Source organism: Sturnus vulgaris, chromosome 1, assembly GCF_052056855.1.
Source record: "Sturnus vulgaris isolate bStuVul1 chromosome 1, bStuVul1.hap1, whole genome shotgun sequence".
Taxonomy (NCBI): domain Eukaryota; kingdom Metazoa; phylum Chordata; class Aves; order Passeriformes; family Sturnidae; genus Sturnus; species Sturnus vulgaris.
In genome coordinates this window covers 18562339-18589448 of record NC_142243.1, presented here as the reverse complement: position 1 = coordinate 18589448, position 27110 = coordinate 18562339, and the positions used below count along the sequence as shown (strand labels likewise).

Here is a 27110-nt window from a genome sequence, read left to right as displayed (position 1 = left end):
CGCCCCCGCCGCCTCCCCCGTGTGCCTGCGCGCTCGGCTCGCCGCGCCGCGGGCTGCGTGACTCACGCCGAGCCCCGCGCTGCAGCCGCAAGCCAAGCCAAGCCCACCGGCGCGGCCCGCAGCGAGGGGAGGGCAGAACGGGAGGGCGAGCCCCGCACCGCAGCCGCCCCGAGCGGGGCGAGATGATGCCGGGGACCCGCTGCGCCTCCGGGCGCACCTGCCGGGGCTCTCCGGGGCGGGGCTCGGCCCGGCGAGAGGGAGGGAGGTGGAGACGGAGACGGAGACGGAGATGGAGAGCTCGGGGGCAGCGGCAGCTCGGAGATCCCCGAAGTGAGGCCGAGGCCTGGCCGTGCGCCCCTGGGCACCTCCCGCCCGCCGCACACGCAGCCCCCGCAGCCACCGGCGGGTGCGGAACGTCTGTGTCTGTGCGTTCCCCCGGCCCTGTGTCCCGATGAGTTTTTGGGCGCGGCGTTGCGGCCTTTCCGGGGCTGAGTCTCGCCGGGTCTCACCAGCGGTCCCGCGGGCAGCCGAATCGCAGCCGGAATGGCAAATGACGCTCCTCGGAGCAGGCTTTGGGCAGTCATTTCTGACTTGTCTGCAGCGCTGTGGAGCGGTACAGCAAGAACTCATGCGGTTTTTCTTCGCTGAGGACTTCTTTAACTACCTGGAATATAAACCACGCTGAGGAAAGCATTTAAGCCAATGCAGGGCAGCCTTTTCTGAGGGTTTTTTCAGTAGTGCAACACTCTGTAGGGCTCACAGCAAGGACAAATTCTGCACATACTTGGGTGTTATTAAGTAATCAGAATGCAGTCAGCTAAACTGGAATAGTTGGCTATAATTCTGCCTTAGCAACCCAACTTTTATTCACTGGCTGTTTAAAGGCACAGGGAGAAACAGTAATTTAGTTGAAATTAATAATATATGTGATTAAATGAGAAACACCTAATCAGGCTTTAAATATTACATGATGGAAGTTGTAAAGCTGCCTCTGCCTCATCTAGCCTGAAACATCTGGCACCAAATGAAACTCAATGTTGGGATGCTGGCTGTGCTGCAAGCAACAGGAAAGCAGATTTGCAGGTAGTCCTGTAAATGTTTGTTGTCTCCTGTGGCTGTCTCGTGCAGTAACAAATAGGCAATGTGCTGACCAGCCCCATTTCTGTTCCTGTGATCCTGTGTGCTGGTCCTTTTCAAAGCCAGTGCTAGCAACCTGCAGTTCTCAAAAATCATGAAGCAGATTTTTTTAATTGTTGTTGTTAACTAAATTACCTTTGATATGGAATTTAAGATTTGTCTTCTAACTGTTCCTCCGTGACAATAGCATGATAATTTTTCACAAATGCTTCAAAGCCAAGTTGGCCTCAGCCTAAGATTTCCCAATAGATGCACAGGCACCCTGTAGTGCCAATGGAGTGATTCTCATCCTCTGCTACCTCTGTGCTGTACAGATTACCTTACACTCTCTCAGAGCAGTCTGACTGGCTGTGAACAATGGCTTTTATTCAAGGAACTCTGAATGCTAGGCGTCTGAGTATGCTGATAAAGGAAACTTGAATACATGGTAACTCAGTGGTTTTTTCTGAGAACTGTTTTTGGGGATCTGTCTGAAATCCCATCTGAGTTGAATCAGGCCCAACACATAGGTAAGCAATCTCCATTCTGCAAAGGCTACACAGCACGGAGGAGCAGCAAGTCTGTACTGGGGACTGGGATGGAGACTGATTTAAATTAATCTCAAATAGAAGGCAATGTAAGTTACTTTTACAGAAAAAAAATATTTCTTAGATGACTTAATTCTTTCCTAGCTTAGATTCTACTGATGGCTTGTATGTGAAAAGACTCTGTAGCCCATTGGAAATAAGTAGGGGCATACAGCTTACCCAGTCAGCAAATATGAAGTCTTTGAGATAGAGGCTTCATTCCTGGAAGTTCCAGATTATTAAAATCACAATTAGAGCCTTCTCACCCAGACAAAAATCATTTGCATATTACTCTCACTCTCAATGTTATAATGAAATACCTCACCTTACTCTTGAACGAAAAACTTCTATTAGCCATAATATCAACACTAAAAATGGAATTGCAGTATCAATAGGAATACCTGCAGTTGGATCTGGATTTAGTGTTTCAGCAGTATGAAAACATTCCACTATTTCTCATTGTTTCAGGATCCTTTTATTAACTTTTATTAGTTTTCTCCAGAAAGGGGAAAAATTATTGTCTGAATCACAGTCTGCATTTCCACAGTACAGATCTCTTTCCCGATAATTGCAACTTTTCTATGCTGCTACTGTAGTGAAAAATGGGTTCTTTTGCTCAATATAAACCAGTAGGAGAGAAAAATCTGTTTCACCCATGGTAGTGAGAAAACAGTGAAATGTTACCCATTAGTAGACTTTCCTTTTTCTGGTTAGGTAATGGTGCAATGGTAAAGTCCAGCAAAGCAAAATACAACAACGCTGTGATGTTACTGACTAAGGATGTAAACCAAAGACTGTGAAGCACAGAGAGGCAAAGACTTTGCACTCTAAAGAACTGCTGCTACCAGCATGGAGCCTGTGGTAGGTGGTGGACATCTAGACAGGTTCCAGCATTGATTCCTAGCTGGTATGTGTTGCCAAGTTGTAAGTGGCATCCCAAGATTTCAGGCTATTATACTTCTCTCATCTGGTGCATTTCAAGGCCGTTATCTAGGCTAGATAATTGAAAAGTGTGTGTTTAGCTGAGCAGTATGAATTACCAACACTTGCAAATGGATGCTTTTTCAGCATGCCTACAGTGGCCAAGTGCAAAAGACCTTCTGGAGCAGCTGAGTTACAGCATTAGAAATATTATGACTACGTAAAATGGTGATTACAAAAGTTTCTATTTCTATGGCATAATACCCTCATCAATTGCATTTTGTATTTGTTTGTTTGAGAGGAAGGTTTTTGGTGCCCCATTTAGTTTGTTTAGTTGATAAACATACCAATATGTGCTGCAGAAAAACACCTAAATCATTATAGTGAGAGGTATTCTCACACGTTAATACTGAATTTTACCTGAGACAGAATGGTGTCAAAAACCTGTCAAACTAGAAAGTTACGCTGTGTTATTGGAGGTGACTTCACAACGTCTTGAGACAACCCATAGAGGCTTGTAGGTATCTCAGGTTTATATCTAGTTCTTCTGAAAGGTTTCTTGGAACTTCCTCAACTTTCTTTCCCACTAATTAGATTCCATATAATCCATCTCCTACAGCTGGAGTTTAGAGTTGTTGGAGCCATCAAGTGAACTTAAAGCATGAAAACAAAGCCTTCTGCAAGCCTTGCAAGTCACTATGCATTTCATAAGCCATACACATAAAAGCCCAAAGAAAATGTTTACTACTTTTGGTGATCACATGAAGACATAGTTTTTTCACCCAAATTTCTACAAATTGAATCTGTTCATGAAATTATGGTTGCATAAAACTCTGTTGGGCAAAATAGGAGTTTATGTAAACATAGTGATATATCTTCTTTCCCTGGCAAGGAATATGGTTTCCTTTTCATTCAGAAACATATTTTTGAATTTATATTTTGTGGGAAAAAATGCTGCAGGTAGTATGCCCCAATTAACATCTGATGCCCCCCTTACAGTGTTATTATTCAGTCATTTTTCTGAATAAATATGCCAATACATAATTAGACCCTGATGGACAGCTTTAAAAATATTGTTTCATGTATTTTACTGATTTTTCACACTTGGTCTGTTCTTTAAACAGGTATAAAAAGTGGGATAACTGGCAAATTAAGATAATGTACTAAAAATACTATCTGATTGTTGTAACAAGCTCATAACATTTGGGTACTAGTTCTAGCAGATAATAGACATTGTGTCATGTTTAAGTGGCAGGATGGAATTGCAGATTAAGTCTCTAAGCAGTACTGCAGTATAGATAAATAATGCTGGAAGAGGTTTTGTGAAATTCTGTGCCTGTCCTAAATTATGCAGGAACGGAAAACATTAAACCAGAATGTTGGTTGGCACAGGAATTGGCTGTCAAATTTTTGTCCCTTACTGTTTGAGCTTAGGTTTAGCCACTTAGAAGAAGAAACTGCATGGTTACATTTCAAATAGAAACAATGTAACTTTAATGTGACCTTGTTTAGAGCTACCCAGGGTGCTGTTATAGAAACATGCTTTTAAATTCTCTACTGTGAAAGGGTAATTTATACTTTGATATGCAAGGGTTGGTGGAAGCATGTTTTCAACTTCAGCTATAGAAAATCTTCCTACTAAAACCTAAACGAACCCAACAATGGTTAGACTTTATTATTTTCTGCAATATGATTCAAAATCCACTCTGCAGTGCAATTTCAATGTGCATTTTCAGAATTGCTCAATTCTTAGCTGCTCAGATTAATCTAATAGGGCAATGAAATATTGGAACAAAAATGGTTATTCAATCAGCAGCATCGCCTTCTGTTCTCAGGATCTCCTTTCTTCACTCAGAAATCATTCAAACTGAATACTGCATCCCACAGCAGCTCTATGCTTAACAAAATATATAAAAACATGATAATGACAAGTCAGTGTGACTTACAGGATAATAGAATATTGGAAGGGACCCATCAGGATCATCAAATTCAACTCCTGGCCCGTGCAGGACACCCTAAGGATCTCACCATGTGCCGGAGAGCATTGGCCAAACAATTCAACTCAGATAGGTTTTGTGTTGTGACCACATCCAGGGAAGCCTGTCTCAGTGCCCAACCACCCTCTGGATGGACTATAGAACTGCCTAGAAGAAGGGGCTCTTATTCTCTTAGTATTAATGTTACAGTGGAAATTTCTATTATTTTATGTATGAGGGCAAGATTTGGCCTAATCAGTTGGATGTTTCAGGATTCCTGAATTATAATTTCACGTTATGAAAAAAGCTTCATAATTCATACTTGAATTATGCTGAGCAGAAAGTTGTTACCTAGCTCATTTGCTTTTGTTTGACCTTAGAATAGCTGATTTATGGACAAAAAGTAGATTGGAGATTTCATTCAGGTGCAAGTCTTGTTACCTTTGGTCATATGTATGTGTTTTTAAAAAGCATCTGGCATTAGTGAAGCATAGAGTATCTATAATTCAGGTGCACAAAGCAGATGGAGTTCTATGTATAGCAATACACAAGGTGTTTTGAGAATTTGGCAGTGCATGCATGAGTGTTAGCTGCTTTGGCAGGCATGCCCAGAGAGGGAGACACATGAACACGCAGAGGAAGCTTTGTACTTCCAATACTTTGTAATTTGTGTCTTCAGTGACTTGGGAATGTAGACACAGTCAGTCTGACGTAGGGTTCAGTACTGTATTCTAACATCAGAGGCTGGGGAGCTGCACACCCTTCCCATTAAACTTGCCTGTCCAGGAGTGCTCCTCGCTGCCAGGGCTGTGCTGGTCCCAGTGCCTCAGTTCAGCCCTTCAGTCCATCATTCCACTTACACAGCAAGGTGAGGAACGAGCAGGACACAAAACTGTGCTTGCATAGAAAGGAGTCTGAAATCTGGAAGCCTCCAAACCAGATTTCCACACTCAGCCACAGAACTTAGAATATATATACATTATTAGTATTTTTTGTGGTTTTTATAATTCCCTCCTCTTTGTTGCAGTCTGTATTTTTCAATCCAGTTACAGCTCAGAGATGTTCTAGACACATAAATTAATATTTTTGTTTTATGTATATTGCATTGAATGTGTTAGAAATTTTTTTCTCAGCTCTGTCATTATTGTCCCTTCCCAGTCAGAAAAACATAATGCTATTACGTTTTGCAGGAATAAAAACAAATTAATAAAAAAATAAGAATTTGGGGGAATTTAAAGTCTACTTATTTTTCTTGATAAAATAACTATTTGTCATCAAGTAATTTATACAGGAATGAGAAGCTATCATCAGAGCTCTTGGAGAAGCTGAAGAAGATTGTCTTCTGTCAGCCCTACATCCTGTGTCAAGAATTAAAACTAGTCGTTTTATCTCAATTCAAAGAGATTTTCAAAAACTTTACTGCTACAGACAACAAATCCAAAAGAGGCAAAAGTCTCTGTGCTGAACTGTAGGCTAAGGAAGGACAGAATGTTAATTACTCATTCTGTTTCAGTGGCTATTACTATTACTAAAGCTACTTGGTTTTGCTTATAGAGATTAAACAGAACGAAAAGGTTATTGTTCATTGCTCTATCTTTAGCCTGAGAACAAATAGGAATTTAGAGATAGAGTTAGGGCCCTAAACTGAATTTTAAAACCTAATGAGAGGTTTCTGGTAGCTTTGAATAAAAGAAAACAATGCCATTATTCATACTCTTGTCTATGCAACCACTTTCCCATTATTTCCAAAAATAGTAGAGTAGCTTCCTGCCTAAATAAACAGTTCACATAGATAGAACTTGGTCTATGAAGCTTTTTAAATTAAGGTTTCCTTTTTTTGAAGCTGAACAACATAGTGAAATACAGGAAGGGTTGGGCTGTGATTGGCCCGGATTCTTTAAGTTAATGTTTTAAAAGGTTACGTGACCAGTTCAGTTACTGTGTAAATGGCCTGGAAGTATCGCAGGGAACACATTCCCTCCACTGCCAGAAGAAATAGCCTCTTGTAATAAAGATACATAATCATTAACAGGCTTAACTCTGGGCTTCAAAGGAATCTGAGTTTCTAACTCTTCTAGAAAGATTTTTAAATTCTGCCTTCACAGTGCAGACCTGACAAATCTCACACATCAAGAGGGAGTCTGACACGTTGAGCTCCCAAACTCCCTCCCCTGCAGCTCGACCTGTTTCACACTCATTTGCAGCGCTGTGCCACGGCTGCTCTCCCATTCTGTAACCCCACAGGCACAGCTGGATGGCCCAGGCTGCAGTCTGCCAAACACTTCCAGCTACTGGGGGGTACCAGGAAAAGATCTGCAAAGAGGAGCAGGATGTACAGTGCAGTATGGCTGAAAAGAACAAAGGATTCCAGGGGAATTCCTGGGGATACTAGCAAAATCCCTTTCCCAAAACTAAGAAGTAAAATCTCTTCATAGCTCAATGTAAGAATTTTTCCAATTTATGTTACTTTTTAAGTTTTCTGTTTTGAATACAGAGACTATGAGTTCTAAGGCTATTAGATAATATATTACAAACTATTAACATTATGATCTATAAATAAATGAAAAAAAAAAAACAGATCGGACACACTACAGGTATCGGTCAGCAAGAAAATAAATGGTGATATTCCTCTCCCAGCAATAACTCGGCTTCTGCAGCACCATTCCTGGTGCTGGGCGTGCAGAATATGCTAATAAGAGTAAGAGAAAGAATTGAGAAAAATTCAGCTTCCTGAACATACCTGGAGATAAACTGCTAAAAGCACAACAATAGCACCTTTAGCAAAGCTCTCATTTTGAGCTCAGCTCAGACACTTTAAAGATGTGACTGAGTTCTTCCTTATATTGGAGCGAATTTTTAAAAACCTGAATTTTTAAAAACAAATCAAATGATGGAAAGATTTGGAACAAACAGCCAAGACAGAGATCCAGCCTTCACCCTCACCACTGTATGGCTCTCTGTGACCCGAAGGGCACCATTTGTGGTTTGGTGTGCTGCTGCTTTCATTGAAAAGCCATGAATAATAACTTGGAAGCAAAGTGTTCTCTCTCCAACGTTTGGATTGTATTTTCATAGGCTTATTTACTGGGAACAGAACAAGTTCTTATTCTAACCATCTTCCTAAATACAGAACTATCATATGGGGTTATATAAGCCTTAAATAGGGAAATTCCCAATTTATTTCTGTTGTTTATCTTAAATTAAGTAAAACTACAGTAGAAAATTAATAGTCCATGTCAGTTTTTCAAATATCTCATCTGTTTTAACTGATATGGTTGTGCTATGAATAGAAATTGTTGTACATATAGGAACTTTATTAAATCTGTTTCATCTTTTTAGTCTGAACTTATTATTTTTATTTCTTTCCTCTTTGCATGAGACAACATAGGAGGCAGCAGACCCAATGTCACTGTCATGGAAAAGATGCATGTGCCTTTCTTTGCATCATATGTCTGCACTTGCTCATGAATAAAAAGTTAGAAGACAAGAAACACAACTAATTGTTCAGCCAAAAATTCATCTGAGTAGTGCAGACCTTAAGGAAGACTCTCAATATTATTGCCTTTTGGAGGAGAGCTTTTTTATATATTGTTGGAGTTCAAAACCTCACAATATATGATACAAGGGCACACACAAAACAAAGAGTAACTTTGAAAAGGGACTACTTAACTCCTTTTCCTTCTACCTTTAGAATTGCAGCTAGCACATTAACTTTAGACACAAAAAGTAAATGGAGAGCAACATTTGATGTAAATTAAATATTCTAACATGTAATTGAGTATTTTCAGTGTGAAGTTCTCATTTTTCCCTGACAGCTTTCTGTGAATTATCTTAAATGTTATCTTAGGAAATGCAATTATTATATGGAGCATTAAGCAGAGCACAAATATTGGTACACTGCAGAGACACCAGTTAATTTTCTTTTGACTACTGAACCATAAATAAAAGAAAACAGCATAGTTAGATGGTTCTAAAGTTACATAGTGGCAAGCAGCAAGTGAGTTGCCATGTGGAGGATACCGGTTTGGAACATGATGCAGGGGGAATTATTGTGAAGTTACACTGTACAGAATGCTTCATTCATTTCATCCACCTTATAAAAGTACTATGGTGGATTCTGCTGAATCCACTCTTTCCTTGCTGTAAACTGCAGACCAAATAATCAACCCAAATCGGGTTGGCTTGGCAGCAGAGTTCATTTCACGTTGTCATAAGAATGACATACTTGGTCCATCAAGGGAAGGAGGGAAAACTCCAGAGATCTTGTTTTTCAGAGCCTCTCCTGGTGTGACTGTCAGGCAGCCAGGGTGCCCCGTTTCTGCAGCAGCAGTTGTATGAGGCAGCATGTCAATCTCCTGCCTCAGAGCAGAGAACTCTCTTATGTAGGATTAGCACCACAGCCCTGGTTACCAGCCCAGTCTTTCTAAGAGAGCTTCCCAAATCAATCAGTGTGCCTACAGCACCTGATGTTCCTGAACTTCTGGCATTTGATTCAATGCATGCTGAAATCAACTGAAGCACTTTTACTAACATCTGTGTGTGCTAGATTAGAGTTTAAATACAATAGACTATTTAATTTGCACTAAGGAGGAGTTTCAGCATAAACAGAAAACTGTGTAGTTGTTAATGTGCTGGCTCCATACACCACCTTTAAATGTCATGAGCTCCTTTCACACACCAGTTAATGCAAGTGGACAGGAAGCTACTGAAATGGAGTTTTGCATAAGTATTATCTTTCTCTTCATCACAGTTAACTCTGATCAAAGAGAGGCCAGAGGGACTGGTGCAGAAGGGGAAGCTCAAGGGCAGACTGGGCTGCAGTGGCCATGAAATTATCAAGATCCTTGGACAGCGGGGAGGAGTCACAGCAAGCTCACTACTCAGGACCTCGGGAGAGCTGACTTTGGCCTCCTCAGGGATCTGCTTGATAAAGTACCGTGGGATATAAAGCCCTGGAGAGAAGAGGGTCCCAAGAAAGTTCACTGATATTCAAAGATCCCCTCCTCTAAGTTTGGGAGAAATGGATCCTGACAAAGAGGAAGTTCAGAAAAAATGCCAGGAGTCCTGGACAAACTCAAACACAAAAAGAAGCTGCAGAGGTGGAAGCAGGGGCAGGTAGCCCAGGAGGAGTACAGCTAGATTGTCCAAACTGCCAAAGATCAGGTTAGGAAAGCTAAAGCCCTGATAGAATTAAACCTGACCAAGGATATCAGTGGCAACAAGAAAGTCTTCTATAAGTACACTGGTGATAAAAGGAGAACTAGGGAAATTATGAGCCCTCTCTGAAAAGAAATGGGAGTCCTGGTAACACAGGACATGGAGAAGGCTGAGGTATGCAACAACATTTTTGTCTCAGTCTTCACTAGCAAGTGCTTCAGCCACACCACCTGCATCACAGAAGAGAAAGGAAAATCCCATCACAGAAGGGTTTGGGAGAATGTAGAACCACCCATTGTGGGAGTAGATCAAGTTTGAGACTATCTAAGGAACCTGAGGATGCACAAGTTCCCAACCTCTGTGGGACCTGATGAGATGCATCCATGGGTCCTGAGGCAACTGGTGAAGGAATTGACTAAGCCACTATCCATCATATGTGAGAAGCCATCTCAGTCTGGTCAAGTTCCCACTGACTGGAAAAGGGGAAACATAACCCTCATTTTTAAAAGCAGGAAAAAAATGAATACTCAGGGAACTACAGGCCAGTTAGTTTCACCACATTGTCTGGAAAGATGATGGAACAGCTCCTTAGAAGTTTTGTTAAAGCACATGGAAAATAAAGAGGTGATTTGTGACAGCTGACATGGCTTCACTAAGGACAAATTATACTTGACCTGTCTGGTGACCTTCTATGATGGGATTATAGTGTTGGTGGATGAGGGAAGAGCTACTGACACCATCTACCTGGAATTGTGCAAAGCACTTGATACTGTCCTACATGATATCTTTGTCTCTAAACTGCAGAGATGTATTTGACAGGTGGACACTCAGATAACTCAGCACTAACTCAAAGAGTTGTGGTCAATGCCTCGATGTCCAGTAGAGACCAGGGTTTGGTACTGGGACCAGCACTGTGTAACATCTTTAACATCCCATGGACTGTGGGATTGAGTGTACCCTCTGCAAGTCTACCAATGGCACTGAGCTGTGCAGTGCCCTTGACATACTCTAGGGAAGGGGTGACATCCAGAGAGACCGTGACAAGCTTGAGGAGTGACCTTGTGTCAGACTTACGAAATTCAATGAGACCAGGTGTAAGATCCTGCAACTGAGTTAGGGCATTCCCAAGCAAAAATACAGGCTGGGTGGAGACTGGATTGAGAGCAGCCCTGAGGAGAACTTGGGAGTGTTGATGGACAAGAAGCTTGATATGACCCAGCAGTGTGTGCAGACAACAATATTCAGGACTGCACCAAAAGAAGTGTGAGCAGCAGGTCGAGGGAGGTGACTCTCCCCCTCTGCTCTGGGCTTGTCAGACCCCACCTGGAGAGCTGCATCCAGCTGTGAGGCCCCAGCAGAAGAGGGACATCGATCCATTGGAGCAAGTCCAGAAGAGGTCATGAAGATGATCAGAGAGATGGAGCACCTCTCCAGCACCTGTGATGGCAGTCTGAGAGAGATGGGGCTTTTCTGCCTGGAGAAGAAAAGGCTGTGGGGAGCTGGGGAGCATTTTCTAGTCCCTAACAGCTGGAGAGAGACTTTTTACAGTGGCATGTAGTGATAGGACAAGGGAAATGGCTTTAGACTTAAACAGGGTAGGTTTAAATGAGAGTTAGGAAGAAATTCTTTACTGTGAGGGTGGTGAGACACTGGAACAGGTCTCCAGGGGGAGATGTGAATGCCCCATCCCTGAAAGTGTTCAAGGCCAGGTTGGATAGGGCTCAGAACAATCTGGTGTAGTCGCCCTGCCCTGATGTAGTCCCTGCCCATGACAGAGGGGTTGGAACTTGGTGATCTTTATGGCCCATTACAGTCCAAACCATTCTAGGATTCTATGATTCTGTTATTTCTGGGGACCATTTCAAATACTATTGTACTGAATTTAGAAAAACTTTAGAATTGTTTATCCATAAGATCCAGATAAATAGATGTTAACTACTCCAAGTCAGCTTTCAAAGAGATTCTTAATTTAAAAAAAAATTATTCATGATTGCAGAAAACTTAATAGTGCAACACCCTGGAAATTGTACTATAGGAACACTTTCAAACAAAACAATAGTAAATTTCCCCAATTTGATGTTATCAAATTACTTGAAGAGGAAAATGATAACACAACAGTTACACTTCTTAGGTGTAAAAAATGCTTGTCCCACCAATTCTCATTCAGAAAGGTTCTCTCAGTCTACATACTTAGGACCACAACACCTGCTGTGTCTGGCTCTCCATAAGTTAAGCAAAAGCCACATTTTGTAGACTTTTCTGGATTGGAACTTGGAAGATTTCCTTTGCTCAGGATGTATTCCAACTGGGATAAATATTGAGGTCAATATATAAATATCATGATGAAAAACTGCTGCAGCTACACTACATCTACTCTCCATAAATCCAGTTAAATAAAGCAGGATTGCACTCCAGATCAGAAGTTATATCCTACCAGAAAACTTTCCTCATAAGTAAAACTGAAATTGCACCTGTGTATCTGCACTGGTGAGGCTGCAGGGCCAACTCTAACATCACAATCATCTTGACACCAAATCAGTCACTTAGTCCATAAAGTATTTTTACCTCATGTCTTTGTGCTTCGTCTTGTAACTTCTGAGTGCCTCTGCAGTGGGAGGGTGACTGGTGTGATGGATCCAGCATATCACTTATTATTCTGCATTCCTACTCAGTAAGAGATCACAACCCTATTTTTAGAAAAAAATAAAAAACACAATCCAACTGCAAGCATAATGAAAAGAAAAAAATCAGGGAATCCATATTTGGAAATTTGTTATAATTAATTGGTTTTCAGTTCAAATATGTTCCTCTTACTAAGCATAATTTTTCTAACATAGCACTCTGCAAAGTTCTTTATGGTCCTAGAAAGGAAAATAATATGCAAAATCATTAAGGGAAGAACACAGGTGAATGTGAGTTGCAGTTGTAACTATTAATCCACTCAACTAATGATAGATCAGAAAACCCACAAGCTGTCAGATTTTAAAATTACACCAAAATTTGTCAAATATATCCTCATAATTACATGTAATAACTGTCATGTGAAATTTCTTCTATTCTTCTTGCTATTCCTACAAACTAACCTGCAAACTGTTCCGAATATAAGTCCAAACCTTCTGCTAGCCTATCATACAGCCTGAAATACAAGCGAGAAATTTACTTTGGGCAACTTAATCCCAAAAATGATAATAATAATCAAAGGTAACCTACAGAGCTAAAATATACATTTATAATGTTAATAGAGAATAACAGAAAGTTCCGGCATATAAATATGTGTGAAGCTAAAACATATTTGTTACAAAATAATGAGAACTAATTATAATTAAATCTTCACTGATATCCAGCCCTCATGAGCACAGCAGATTAAGAAATGTCTAAGCCTGGCAAGCTTTGGGCTGCGTTGTGTGGAACTGGCTGTTCTTATAGCACAAAAAACAGATTTTTTTTCCCCTCTCCTGTCAACAGTGATTTCTTGGATCAAGACAGAAAAGGTCATAAACTTTTTATGGTTTTATTAATTAATTAGGTTTGTTGTTAAGAAGAATGTGTACGAGTGGGGACAGTAACACCCTGGCATAAACTGTCATGACAGAGTCACTGTCTTTGCCAGGCATTACAAATTTTTAGCCACTGCTAAAGTCAGCACACCTCAGGTGAGAGTCTGAGAGGGGTCCCTTCCAACCTACATTGTTTTAAAACTGTCAAGAAAAATACAGATAGTACTGACCCTGCCTTGAGACAAGAACTTGGGGCTGGTCAATCTTTTGAATTACATTTCAGTCCTGTGCTTTGACTAGATGGCTCCTTGTATTAACTATGTCAGCTTTCCATGGGAGGGATTTTCCTTGGCATTTCTCGTGCCTCTCTGCTGGAAGTGAGCCAGGGTAAGCCTGGGCCATCCCAGAGGAGAGCAAAGAGCTCTTTGCAAAGCAGAACAAGAGTCTGAGGACACAGGAAAGGAAAACTGGGCTGAAGAAGCATCCTGCCTTGCAAAACTTACCTTTAATGTGATATTGGGAAAAGGCATTTCTCAAGAAAAAGTGGTCTACATTGGAATGAAGAATGCGAATATCCCTTATTTAATGAATTGCTGTAATATTGTCTTCTCTTTAAAAGACTTTACCTAATTACATAAGATTACATCAGTATTTGGCTCTATTATATATAAAGGGAAGTGAAATTCAATCTAAATAGTAGAAGAGCCTAAAACCCAACTGGTCTGTAAACAAGCTAGAGGTTCAGCTAGATAGCTGCACAATTTTCCAAGTCACTGAAGCATTGAAGATATCAGTTGTTTGAAGAGAGGACTAGCAGGCTGCTGGCTTTTTTTTATTATTATTATTATTACTATTCCTTTATTTTGTTGGGGTTTTTTTTAGTTGTAAGGAGGAAGTGGCAAAGTTACTTAGGTGATCCTAAAGGTATGTTTACATTTCTGGAAGCTTTAGTAAGTGTAAAGAGAGTTTTAAAATTTATGTCTTCCTGGAAAAGACAAAAACGTTTTCTTCAGAGCGAAAAATATTTTAAATATTATTTTTTACATTATAACTATAATGATTCATGTTTACAGTACTCCAGCAGCTTCCAAGGTTCACTGAAGGTAATGAATGACTACTCATAATTTAGGATTTCACATTACTTTGAAAATTGCAGGTTTGCTACTGCCCAACATTGCCATTTTAGTGACAGATTGGAACACTACTACTTAACATCTCAAGGCTGGTTGATATTTTTGATTGCTTTTTAACAGAAAGCACTTACCCAAAGGAAATGTGGTACAAGAGAACATTAATTGAGTATCCTCTCTAAATAAGGAGAAATTGTAGTAATAGTATTACTCTGCATTGAAGGTCCATAATGGAGCTTGAATGAATTTATTTACCTCATCCTAAAACAGTGAGTGCTTTCTGCATAAGATGTCCTGAATAAACTGGGAAAGATACATAGATTTAAGTACACTAAATATTTGCTTATCAGAAAATGTGTAGCCATTAGATTTCACTCACAGTTAGATTTTACTGTGATATATAAAGCTCTTGTCCTTAATAAATTAAAACAGTGGTGAAAATCAAGTGAAAGTGAGGGAGGAAATTTTTCTTCTTTTCTTTTGTGTCCTGGATAAAGGAACTCCTTTCATCAGTCTGCAGAGATTGGGACAATTTATATAGTATGGAAATGCCTCCATCTAAAATGTAGTAAACACTACAGACTAGTGTAGACAATTTATGGAAAGAGTGAAAAAAATTGCTGATCCTATCCTTTTATTGAACTAGGTTTGTTCTAAGAAAGTAATGATACAAAATTTGGGAAAGGGTTTTTTCACAAAAAAAAAAAAGTTATAGTGGATGCAGAACCAACTTTTTATTGCAATAATTTGAATTGATCAGCCTAGTATTTGCAACCTAGGTAATATATTTTTGATGGATGCAAAATAGCCATGGAACATGCTCCAAATAGTTGGATTGACTGCTCAAAGACTGACTCAGAGAGTGATTTATCAGCTTCCACTGTCATGGTCTCTCATACTTATTGGAAGTCTTTGAAAAAATAATGAGCTTTAAATTTCTGCCTCATAGAATCTGTCTTTAAATAATTGTTAAAAATCATTATCTCCTGAATAAATTTGTAAGAAAAGTACTATCCTTTTCTTAGTATTTTTTGACAGCAGGAAATCTGTCTATCTAACTATCTATCTATCAGCCAAAAATTATTATTGTTTTTATAAAAGCTCTGTAACACTGAATGCTTCCACTTGGACTGAATCAGCCATTTGCTTAGAGGAACTGTCACAGACTGCACAGAAGCCGTGTTGCAGAATTATCAACTCTTACAACTGTAAAGAGGACTGTCTTTCTTCACAGTCAGTTGAAGCTGACTACAAGGGGTGGTTAAGCTGCAAGAATCACATTTTTGAGTCTGTATGTCAAATTGATAGTAAATTTCAAAAATTCATTAAATCTCAGTAATCCTTAGGGGAAGCTTTAAGGATGATGAAAAAGGCGTAGGAAGCTGTAACAGAATAAGGTCTGTTCTGAGTAGCTCTGCCTCAGCAAACAGGACAGGAGAACAGCCAAAGGATAGCCAAAGAATGGAAAGGAAGATGAAATCAAGAGTCTTAGAAAGCTGACAAGAACCTGGTAGTGCTTAGATGGGTGAAGACACTTGGGTGTTTTCGTTCGTGTGTATCTGCAATGCTGTGTTTTCTCTGTAAGTGAAATTTAGGTTAGAGGGAAGACAGCCCATGCTTACATAATAGTGCCTATGCTGAATCTCCATGTAAATAATTCATGCTATTGTACATTTTCTGAAGAGTGAAATACAAGCACAAGGCTGAAAAGACCTTAGCCCCTGTCACTGACTCCTTTTCACCTACCCCACTGCAACTCTGGTGGCTCCCATAGTGCTGAACAGTCCTGCAGCTTCTCCCTAACACTTACATGGCCAAAGGGAAGCTACACTGCTGTGCTGCAGACAGGTGGATGTGCATGCTTGTGTTTTCTTCCCTCTCCTGTTAGGATCTCTTTTCTGTGAGCCAATACAGATGCAGTACCTCAACACAAGGGCTGAGATCATCCATTTCAGGTGCCTTTTGCCCCTGAACACAAGAGCACATCCTTTCACTAGGAGTTGCATGTGTGCTCAGCAAGGAGTGGGATTGAGAGGGTTAGTTCTAGTTTCAGAGTACTGGACTGGAAGTAATGCAAATGCTTCATTTTTGGTAGCAGCTGCAGGCTTTCAGAATGTCACTGCTAATGCTTCTTCAAAAACCATATAATTACAGACACCCAGGCAATGGTACAATGTGTAAATCCTGTCCAGTCCTAACAAATCAGCAACATGTGCTCCCAAAAGTTGAGTAAAGCTTTCTCATTAGTCAACATGTGGAGAGGCAGGGATATTCATCAAGGCTTGATAAGATATTGTACTGGACAGAAACACTACCACAGCAAGTTATAAATCATATTTTAAAGAAGACTTATTAAAAAAAAAATCTTATCCCCAGACTGAAAGCTAAAAGTATCTCTTACTGTGGTCATAAATTGTACAGAGCAATCATAAATACAAACAGCACAAGAAAAGTCTGTACTTGGGCTCAGTGGCTCAAAGATTTGCCCTTTGCTGATCACAGACGTTCAGGGCTCTTGGCTGTACCCAGGTGCTTGGGCAGGCTGGAGCACCTGCTTTGAATGAGATTCTGGAGAGATCCCAGTTCTGCCCCAGAGATGGCAGGGGCACAGAAAATGCTCTGCATGGACCTCTCAGTTTGGCTGAGGAATCCCAGAATCCAGATGACTTGAAGACAAACATGAATGCCAATGTGAAAACCATGGAAACACAGAAGTAGAGCCTTGGCAGGCACAGGGGAGCCATACCAGGAATGGCTGAGGTCACTTGGTCTGTTCAGCCTGGAGGAGACTGAGGGGAGACCTCGTGGCAATCTTCAACTTCCTCATGAGGGGAAGAGGAGGGTCAGGCACTGATCCCTGCTCTGTGGTGACAGTGACAGGGCCTGAGGGAATGGCCCGAGGTTGTGTCAGGGGAGGTTTAGGTTGGATATTAGGAAAAGATTCTTAACCCAGAGGGTGGCTGAGCACTGGGACAGGCTCCCAGGGCAGTGGTCACAGCACCAAGCCTGACAGAGTTCAACAAGTATTTGGACAATGCTCTCAGCACATGGTGTGCGCTTGGGGCTCTCCTGTGCAGGGCCAAGAGTTGACTTTGACGATCCCTGTGGATTCTTTCCAACTCAGGATCTTCTATGATTCTAGTTATTTGGTCTGGAAAGCTGTAGTTAGGGAACCTATCTCTCAACAGGGATAGAGTCATGTATATTAAATCCAGAAGGATTGTGTTTGCTCATTAGTTCCTCTTTTTAAAGAAGAATTAGGTCTAAGAGGATTTCTCTGCCTTTGAGCAAAGATCTAAATGTCTGCTGCAGACAGCCTGCACACTTTTTTAAGGGATGAAGAATCTTGGGAATTATGATTAAAATAAGGACCAAGAAAATTAGCAAAACACTGTGGTTTAATTCTGAGCTGGTCTTCAGTCCAACACTCAGAAAATGCACAATCAGAACATGCAGCACATTGCAAGGGGATAATGTTTACATTTGTGATAGTGACTACAATATTGTGATATATATTGTGGCTGCAATATATATTCATGCAATTTAGTATTCTAGATTCTGTTTTATGAATTTCTAAACAAGTAAAGAAATCAAAGGACATTTGATTTCAAAGGTACTTGGCAATCTAAGGCAAGAGACAAGAGGTAGATAAAGGCATGAAAGAAAATTTAAAAACAATGAGATGTTGGTAACTGTAATAATGTATACAACACACAGTGTCAGACTGAAGTTCTTAGATATTACTAGAAAGAAATGTTTTGAAAAGAAAAGCTGACCTTAAGAATATCTATGTGAGCTTCATTCCAGCCAGAGAGAAAGAACAAAGGAACTTTGTTTGAAAAGCAAGTGGCCCACAAGGGCAATAAATTGCTCAGAGGCTCATATGCAGTCTAGTAGAAACAGCAGAGTAGGAGCAGGCTGTGAAGAACCTGAACAGCAAAGAAAAGTAACTTATTATGTAGCTCACTATATAATAAGTATGTCTTGTTTTGTCACTGATGCCTGTTTTCAGATATTTCAGGGTGGATGAAGCACTGCTCTGTACTCCAGAAGTGAAAAGCTGACCCAGATCCTGCAAACTGCATAACTGGAGCACATTCTTTTAAGCATGAGTTTCTCCTTATTTTAATGATTCATTGGCACATGTCTGAGAGACTCCATCTAGAAGTCTTTAATAGAATCTGGAGAAAATTCCAGTAAATTCATTAAAGTTCTTTTGGAAACATTTATTTGTTGCTTCAGGTCTGATCTTCTGAAAGACCCATTGATCCAGCACAGCCTATTACCTAATTCTAATAACTGATTCCAAGTGAGTTTATTTTTTAAACTGGAGTTTCCAAGAATCCAAAACTCCAATTTTTTGTTTGAAGGCAAATGCAGAAGATTTTGTAAGCCTTTTAGGCATCAGATGAAATATCCAGTCCTCTGAATCTTGAGGATGTGCAGTTCATCACTGGATATGCAGGTCTGTCCCAGCAGCAGGCAGGGGGCATGGGAGATTCAGGGCTAGGGAATCCTCCCCAAGCTATAGAAAACCTTCTATGCATGGTAATCTGCAGAAATTGTTCAGTAGTCTTTCCACAGAGTTGTTTCATAATTTTGTGGAGAGAGTTTCCCTCTGCTCCCACGGCATGAGCTTCTTTCATCTGTTGAGGTCACTCACCATTTAGCATCCCAGTTAAATTTGCCAGTGGGTTTTAACATTTACAAATGAGTGTACTTAAAAATCACATTCAAACAAGCATATGCATTTTTTTCATCCTATATTGGGTTTGCATTACCAATCTTTGGTAGCAGGGGGTCTACAGAGGTGGCTTCTGTGAGGAGCTGCTGGGAGCTTCCTCCGTGTCTGACAAAGCCAGTCTCTGTCATCTCCACAGACAATGTGCCACTGATCAAGGCTGGGACAATTAGAAATGGTGGTAATGCCTCTGTGATATCAGATTTAACAAGAAGAAAAAAAAGTTTTCGCACAGATGAAATTCAGCCAGACAAGAGCAGTGTGAGAATAGGTGAGAGGAACAACTCTGCAGACACCCATGTCAATGGTGAAGGAGGGGCAGGAGGTGCTCCAGGCACCAGAGCTGGGATTCCTCTGCAGCCCATGGTGACAGAATGGTGAAGCTGCTGTGCCCCTGCAGTACATAGAGGTAAACGTGGGTGCAGAGATGTACCTGCAGCCCATGGAGGAGCCCATGCCAGAGCACGGACGGCTGTGATCCCATGAGAGGAGGCTGTGATCCATTCCATGGGAGGTCCATGGAGAGAGGAGCCCACACTAGACCAGCCTGTCCTTGAAGAACTGCACCCATGAAGGAGTGACCCACACAGCAGCAGTTTGGGGAGGACTCTTGCCCATGGAATGGACTCATATTAGAGAAGTTTGCAGAAAACTATTGGCTGTGGGATGGACTCATGTTTGAGGAGTTCATGGAGAGCTGTCTGCCTTGGAGGGACCCAAGGACAGAGCAGAGGAAGGGCTCCTTTCTCTGAGCAGTGGGAGAAACAATGTGTGATGAACTGACCATAACCTCCATTCTCTGTCTCCCTACAGTGCTGGGAAGGAGTGTTTCTAAGAGTAGGAAGAAAGCATTTCTAAGATTCTATTTTATTTCTCCTTGACCTGCTCTGATTTTGTTGACAATAAATTCAAATATCTCTAATTTTAGCCTGTTTTCCCCATTATGGTATTTGGTGAGTATTCTCACTCAGTCCTTAACTCATGAACTCTTCATTGTATTTTTCTGCCACCAGTCCAGCTGTGGAGGGGAGCGATGGAGAGGCTTTGGTGGGTGCCTGGAATCCAACCAACATCAACCAACTACAGTCTTTTTGGTGCAGAATGTGGGTAAACCATGAGGATTTTGAAATAAAGGTAGTAATTGGGAGAGGTAATGGGCAAAACAAGCACTGAACAATGTTAGAGAGTAGAATATTCAGGGCTAATCTTTGTTGTAATTGTGGTGATTGGTCAAGGGGTGGATTTTTGATAAATCGTCCATTTTTTGGTTTGTGTTGTGATTATGTTATTTTGGATTTTGTGAGGGGCATTAATTTTTTACAATGTCTGCCTTCTGCAGCAACTGCTATGAGTGCTGAAACCCTGTTTCCCAGCAAGTGGCTGAGCCACTGATTTGAAGTAGAGATTAAGGTTTTTTTCCCTTGCTTATGTGCACACAAACTTTTGCTTTTTTCTTGCACTAGTACACTGCCTTATCTCAACCCACTAGTTGTTTTCCATCTGATTTTCCTCTCCCATATCCCATTGGGAAGGGCAATGATAGAGGACCCTGCTGGGCTCCTGGTGTCCAGGTCAGCCACTACACAAACAGGCTGGGATATAGGATCCATTTTTCACTTGCACACATTGATAACATTACCATCATCAGCAGAAGAAGAAAATCCTAATGATATAAAAATCCAGACAGGAACAGGAAGACATTTCTTTGAAATTTACTTATAAAAGGAACCAATTTTAACTGAATCAATAGAAAATGAGATTAGGAATTTTAAAGATTTACTCCAAAATTGAATAGCCTCTGCCATAATAAATAATGCATCTAATGAGGAAAAAAGGACGCACCCCCATCCCCCAAGAGATTCTTTTTTTCATCAGTGTTACTCTAAATTGCTCTGACTGTGCAAAATAGCTGTGAGTGAAGTCTCGCTGAAGCAAGCAAATCACTGTGTGGCACACTTTAAAAATGCTAAGGACGAAATGTCCCTTTAGAATTTAAAGCAGGTGTTCGTACAGAGAAGCACAATATAGCAGAAAGTGGTGATCCAATTCCAAATCAGCAGCCCTGCTTCCATATTCCTCCCACACATCCTACCCAAAACTGGGACACGAGGGGAAGCCAGTGTTGGCCACCACTGCACCCAGAGGACTGTATTCTTCATTCTTTAGGACTCCTGAAATGCCTCCTGTCCCTGCCCTCATCTCAGTGAAGTCGCCTTCCTGTCTGATGGAGGAAGCCAGCAGGACGCTGTCACAAAGGGACTGGCAACACTGCCTATGCCACCTCCTTTCACTGGGCACTTGCTTGGGTCACAACAGTTCATTTTTCACTCGCAGGATAATAGAGATCAAATTTGTAAGAAAGGGCAGCACCTCTGAAACACAGGATAACTGTTCATGGATAGTCCACAGCTGGGAAATACCGGTAATATAGTTGAAATTAAAGGTAATGCTTTTATTTCTTAGCAAGAAAACCTCGTTTGAAGTGGCATGCTAGTGTCTTCCTTATTAGAACTCCAATCCAGAGATGGCAAGACTGCAATAATTTCAATTTTATTTAATTTTAAATTTTTAATTAATTTCTAGTCTGCTACACTGAATATTTGTGTTATGCAGATATCAAAAATAGAAAGCAAAAATCAACAATTTTTTTGTATTTCCTGTGTATTTATCTCATGTTCTGATTTATGACTTTGGAATACTAAGATTTCTACAAGAATTCTACAAGAATTCTTAGTGATGATAACTATAGGAATTGCATAAATATAATAGGAAAAGTTGAAATCAAGTATAAAGCAGTCTTTCTTATTTTGAACTTTTATCGGGCTTTTATTCTAGATCTTCATATTTCCACAGAATCTGCTTCTTTTTCACAATTTATGTTTTTGGACTCTAAGCCAGGCTGTCCTTGCAGGCAGACAGTAATTGTAGGGAACATACTGCACAGCACAAGGATCTAGAAGTCCATGCCTTGGGTTATACACTGCATGGTATATTCTTTTCTTTGAAGGATTTGTAATTAATCATCAAAACGAAGGTGACAAAACTAAGTGTTATGCTGCCATTACCCAGAGTTTATTACAAAGTGTAAATTCAACCTCACACATTATCCCAGTTTAGCTTCAATATAAAATTTTCAGCTTCAGGACCTCATAGATAACAAGATTAGCACATATTAATCCCTTAATCCCTTCTCTAATTGTTATGAAATCTAGAGTCATCAACAACTTCAGTCCATCCTGACCAGCTTTTTAGTCAGATATCAGGTTTTATAATCTATGCCTGTATTTGTAGGCATCAACACTGCAAAGAGTGATAAAGCCCAGGTGAATATTAGCATGAATATTACGTGGGTACAGTGCATCCATTGGTATCAATCTTTTTTCTGAAACAGTTTACTATGAGAAGAAATCACTTCATTTGAGAAGAATCAGAGAAAAAATATTCCGAACTTACTATGCTTTATAAAAAGGTTTTCCACTTATAAGCATTTTTTAATGGGTTTCCTTTTGGTGTTTCAATAGCCTTCTAAACCTCAGAGCTTGATTTGGTAATTCTACCAAATTTACTACAGATTTGTTAATTGTTAGATAAGCCAAAAGTAGTTAACAGCTTTTTCCCTTGAATAAAATGTTTGCACAATTTAAATGGCCAAGGACAAAACTTAATCTAGATTTGGAGGTTTTACAACTGAAAGTGTGATTTAAGTTTTTGGAGGAGGAAAATAAATACTTTAAATATTGATGCTTCTTTTTCTTTGGAGGGTAAAAACAGCCTGGAGAATTACTGTGAGTTCCATACAGAAGAAAATTATTAAGTTAACTAAAATTCTTAAATGTTACAGAATGTTACATTGAAATTTTATTGCAGATTTAAAAATAAGGGTCCAGCACTGTCAATCATGGCACGAGAACTAAAGATGTCGAAGGCATACACAGAAACCATTTTTAGAATGGGTGCTTGTTTTTTAGGTTGCAGGGAAGAAGCTTCCCAGACTCTGTACTGAGCAGGGGTGCAGGATTGAGCAGGGCAGTGCAGGAGTAACCTTGTCCCCATCACAGCACACAGCAGCTTTAGCTGGACCAGCTCATTCAGAGGGGAAAGGCAGAGCTCTGAGGGGATGATTTAGTACAGTTCTTTTTGCCACCCCAGCAGCCCTGGTTCAGAGGCAGCTCTGACATCTCTGCATGGTACTGGCAGGTACACTGCACTTAAATTCTTTACAGTATCAGCTGATGAGTTCAGGCTCAGAAAAGAGGCAGCGTGGTCTGTTTGCTGCTCTAGAGAGTCATAAAGAAGCTGGGGGTAATGGAGGTAGGAGGCTTGGAGGTCTGAACCCATGTGATGGGCATTTTTTGGGACCTATCTCAGGTCTGTAGCATGCCTTCAATATCTCTCCCTAGCAGCGTGGATAAATGGCATGATGCCAAACACTGAGTTTGGTTTTAATACACTGTTCAGCTTACTCTGCTACCAAAATGTCATTTTGAGTGCCAAAATACATTAGAATGCATTTTTTTATCCAGGTCACAGAGATGGAGTAAATTCCTACTTAATTACTAAAGAAGATGATGACCTTCACTACAGGATATTATAAATTATTATACCACAAGGAGCAGGTAAGAAACAACCAGGACTTACCAGAAATGAGTCATCTGGTATTGTAGATGGTAAGAGACAAGACAGACCTGAAAGACAAAACTTTCTATAACCTCCTGGATATTTCTGGACCTGTTATGAAATGTGAAATTAAATTTTGTGAGAATCAGCCCTACGGTTTTGGATACTGATTCATCTTGTGATAAGTGTGTCTGTGGACTTAACATAAGAAAGATAAGTAATTGTCCATTTTTGCAGTGTCTAATTTCTTACAAGGAAAACAAAGTGATAATTCAAGACAAATCCATTATCTGAAGCAATTATGTTACAAAAAAAAAGTTAAGCCAGCAACTACTTTACAAACATGAAGTATTTACAGAATACCCAGTAAATAGTGGTTCCTGAGATGGGTTTCTAGACCATGTCTTACAATATGTGACCTGTGAAGATAAGAGTTCTGACTTGTTTGCAAGTGTCAGTGCAGAATTCAATATATCTTTTAAAAAAATCAGGTAGCAGACTGATTTTAAGAGACGTTTGTAAGATCAGTGGCACACAATGTGAATGCTGTCAAAATTATTGTATGAGTTTCTGTTTGTCTATTATCACTTTTCTTAAAATATAGAAAAGGGAGAAAAGACCTTTGTCACCAGCAGTCCTAACCAAGTCTTAACCTGTACCACCGTTAGCTGAGGCCGGTCTGCCACTCCTGGAGATTTGCTACTGCCAAGATTACTAAAGCAGTGATACCTTCTGCAGCCATGGGAGTTCTACACCAAATTGACAATTTAACTTTTTAGTTTCTGTCAGATATCTTATTATGTTTAGTATATTTCATTCTAAAGCAATATATCTACCTGTCTCTGAAGTCATGAGGAACCCTTAATGTATCTTCAATCTGTATGAGATCAGACTCAGAAAGGAATATTTTCAAACATCCATATACAAAATCAGATTTTCAATTTTTAAATGTTTCATAAAAGAACAAGATTTTCATAAAAGAACAAGATTTTGATCATGATAGGCTTGAGGAGTTTAAATCATTTCTTCATTGCAGTGGAGTAAATGCAGGCTTAGCCCATTGAATTTGTCAACAGCCATGAATCAGTCAATAGCCGTGAGTCAATAGATACAAATGCCAAAATGCCTTGAAAAATAATATTGTTGGATTATAATAAAATATTCTCCTAAATCTGTATTCTTTATATAGATGCACCTCCTGATTGGAAATCAATGAACAGCCAAGAGCTGGTGATGTCTGTTCTCCCAGAGATGTGTGTCCTGCCTCAGCAGATCCCACCAAAATAGCTATGACCTCTCTCCAGTGCTTCTAGTTCTCCTTCAAACTCAGTGAAGCCCCATGTCCATTATTTCATGTTATTCTCATGTCTGTAAAGTTCCTGCTCACAAAGAGTCAGCACACACAGTGTCTGACATATCTATATCCACAGGCCACACAGTGCCTGTGTTGATGAGCTACATGGCAAACTGCACTGAGAAAGGAGTTCTCCAGTTCCCACTGCAGTCCTTGCAATATCCAGGACAGTCAGAAAAACTCCGGGTTTTGCCTTGACAAATGCCTTGACAGATTTCCTGTCAGAACTCATGGAATTTAGCCAAGTTCAGAAGTTACCGGAGGGAAATTATAGAAATATTGATGGATGGACAGACTGACAGTGCACTTCCACGAATCTCACTTCCTTGGGAAACTAAGGTAAACAGGAACAGATTCAAAACCTACAGTTACAGGCACTGTCAGCCTACATCTGTGTATCATTACTCTTCCCTGCCTCCACTCATCTCTCTGACTGATGCTCATATAATGAGAAAGACATTTGATATTTTTATCCTTTATCTTTTAATTAGTAGAGCATATTTCTTTTCAGTGATCCACTCAGTGCCAGCAATTAAAACAGAGTTACTTGTTTCCTCAAGGCCTTTCTTGCACTACTCACATTTCTTTGTGCCTCACAAATGTATCATCTCCATCACAGGAGAACAGTACTAGTTTGATGACACAAATGGGTAAAATGAGCTGAATGTCTGTAGATACAACCTGATTTAGAGAGGGGATTTCAAGTGAATACCTCCTGAATTGCAAACCAGTGTTTTGCTCTACAGCACACTGACTGTCTGCCAAGGCTGCCACGCAGCAACCACAAGCCCAGCACAGCCACTGCCACTGGCTCTGGATGCACACACCTTATCTGGAGGGTGGATGAGTCCAAGGAGCTTGGCCATGCTCTCCCTGCCTGCTTCCAGAGAGACCATCTGCTCTTCTCAGTGCCTCTTTGCTTCATGCTTGCACAGATTCAGTCCTAAACAAGATTTTCCATCTTAACCTATTGTTTTTGACACGCTGCCATTATTTTGTTCACTATGCAACTAAAAAAAAAATCATCATTTCCTTCCTGTCAGGCTTAATCTCTCAATCAAATCTAAATGGAAATTCATAGGGCAAAGACAATGCACTTCTCTACTCACAGGACTTTCTCCCTCTCAAACTTCTAATGGCTTCTACAAACCAAAACATTTCATAAATATTTTTTTAATTGAGAATTAGGCAACCTAAATAGAGAGCTGTTCTTAGACCAGTAATCATATTCAAAGGAGATTTAATTTGATTTCTTGGAAAGATTTCACCTGCAGCCACCATCTGGCTAACTGAGACAGAGTTGTAAGATTTTCCCCAGTAAATCCTATTAATCCTAATGAGTAGCATGGGATGATTCTGAGGACCTTTTCTCCTCCTCTTTGCAGTGTTCCTGAAGGCTGACTGCATCACACAGAATTCAGAATCTGATGGCTCCTTTCCGATGCTGGAACTGCTACAGGGCATGGTTGCCTAGCTGTTAAAAACTGTCACATGCTGATGTGATATCAAGAAGGTTTACTTTTATAAACCTAATTTCTTCTTTTCCTCCACTAAATACTATTTTTTTATAAAGACTGGAGGGGGAGAAAACTCAGTCTTTAAAATTTTAGCTCTCATTCTACAGTTACAACTTTTTACTTTAAAATTCTCCTGATGAAAACGAGTTTTGTCTCTTATTTTAATTTTTTATTAAACAATCAACCAATTTTAACAATTAATTTGTAGTATTATTTTATTGATTTATCTGAACAAAATTTATAAATACTCTTTTACATTAGTGAGAGTTAAAAGCTGATGTGGGATGTGCTATGGAAGTTGGCACTTCCCCTCGTGTAGGGCAGGAGAGTCCTTTCAGCACACGCCTGGTTTCCTCTGGCTCCACCTCAGCAGTACATTCAAAACTGCTGTGAACTCCAGAGTCCAGTAGGACTCACATCACATTTAGCCCAGGTTAATTTCTGTGGCTTCAGAGAGTTCTTTGTTTTCTTCATTGTGCAAGAGCAGAATAATTCCT

General features: G+C 40.2%; 1 long non-coding RNA gene across 1 annotated transcript; it reads left to right on the top strand.

The window, feature by feature from the left end:
* The first annotated feature begins 388 nt into the window (after positions 1-388).
* Positions 389-26814, top strand: LOC148225096 (uncharacterized). The gene is made up of 2 exons (XR_015801936.1): positions 389-23741; positions 24932-26814. It is a non-coding gene; the product is annotated as an uncharacterized LOC148225096 (long non-coding RNA).
* The last annotated feature ends 296 nt before the right edge of the window (positions 26815-27110 follow it).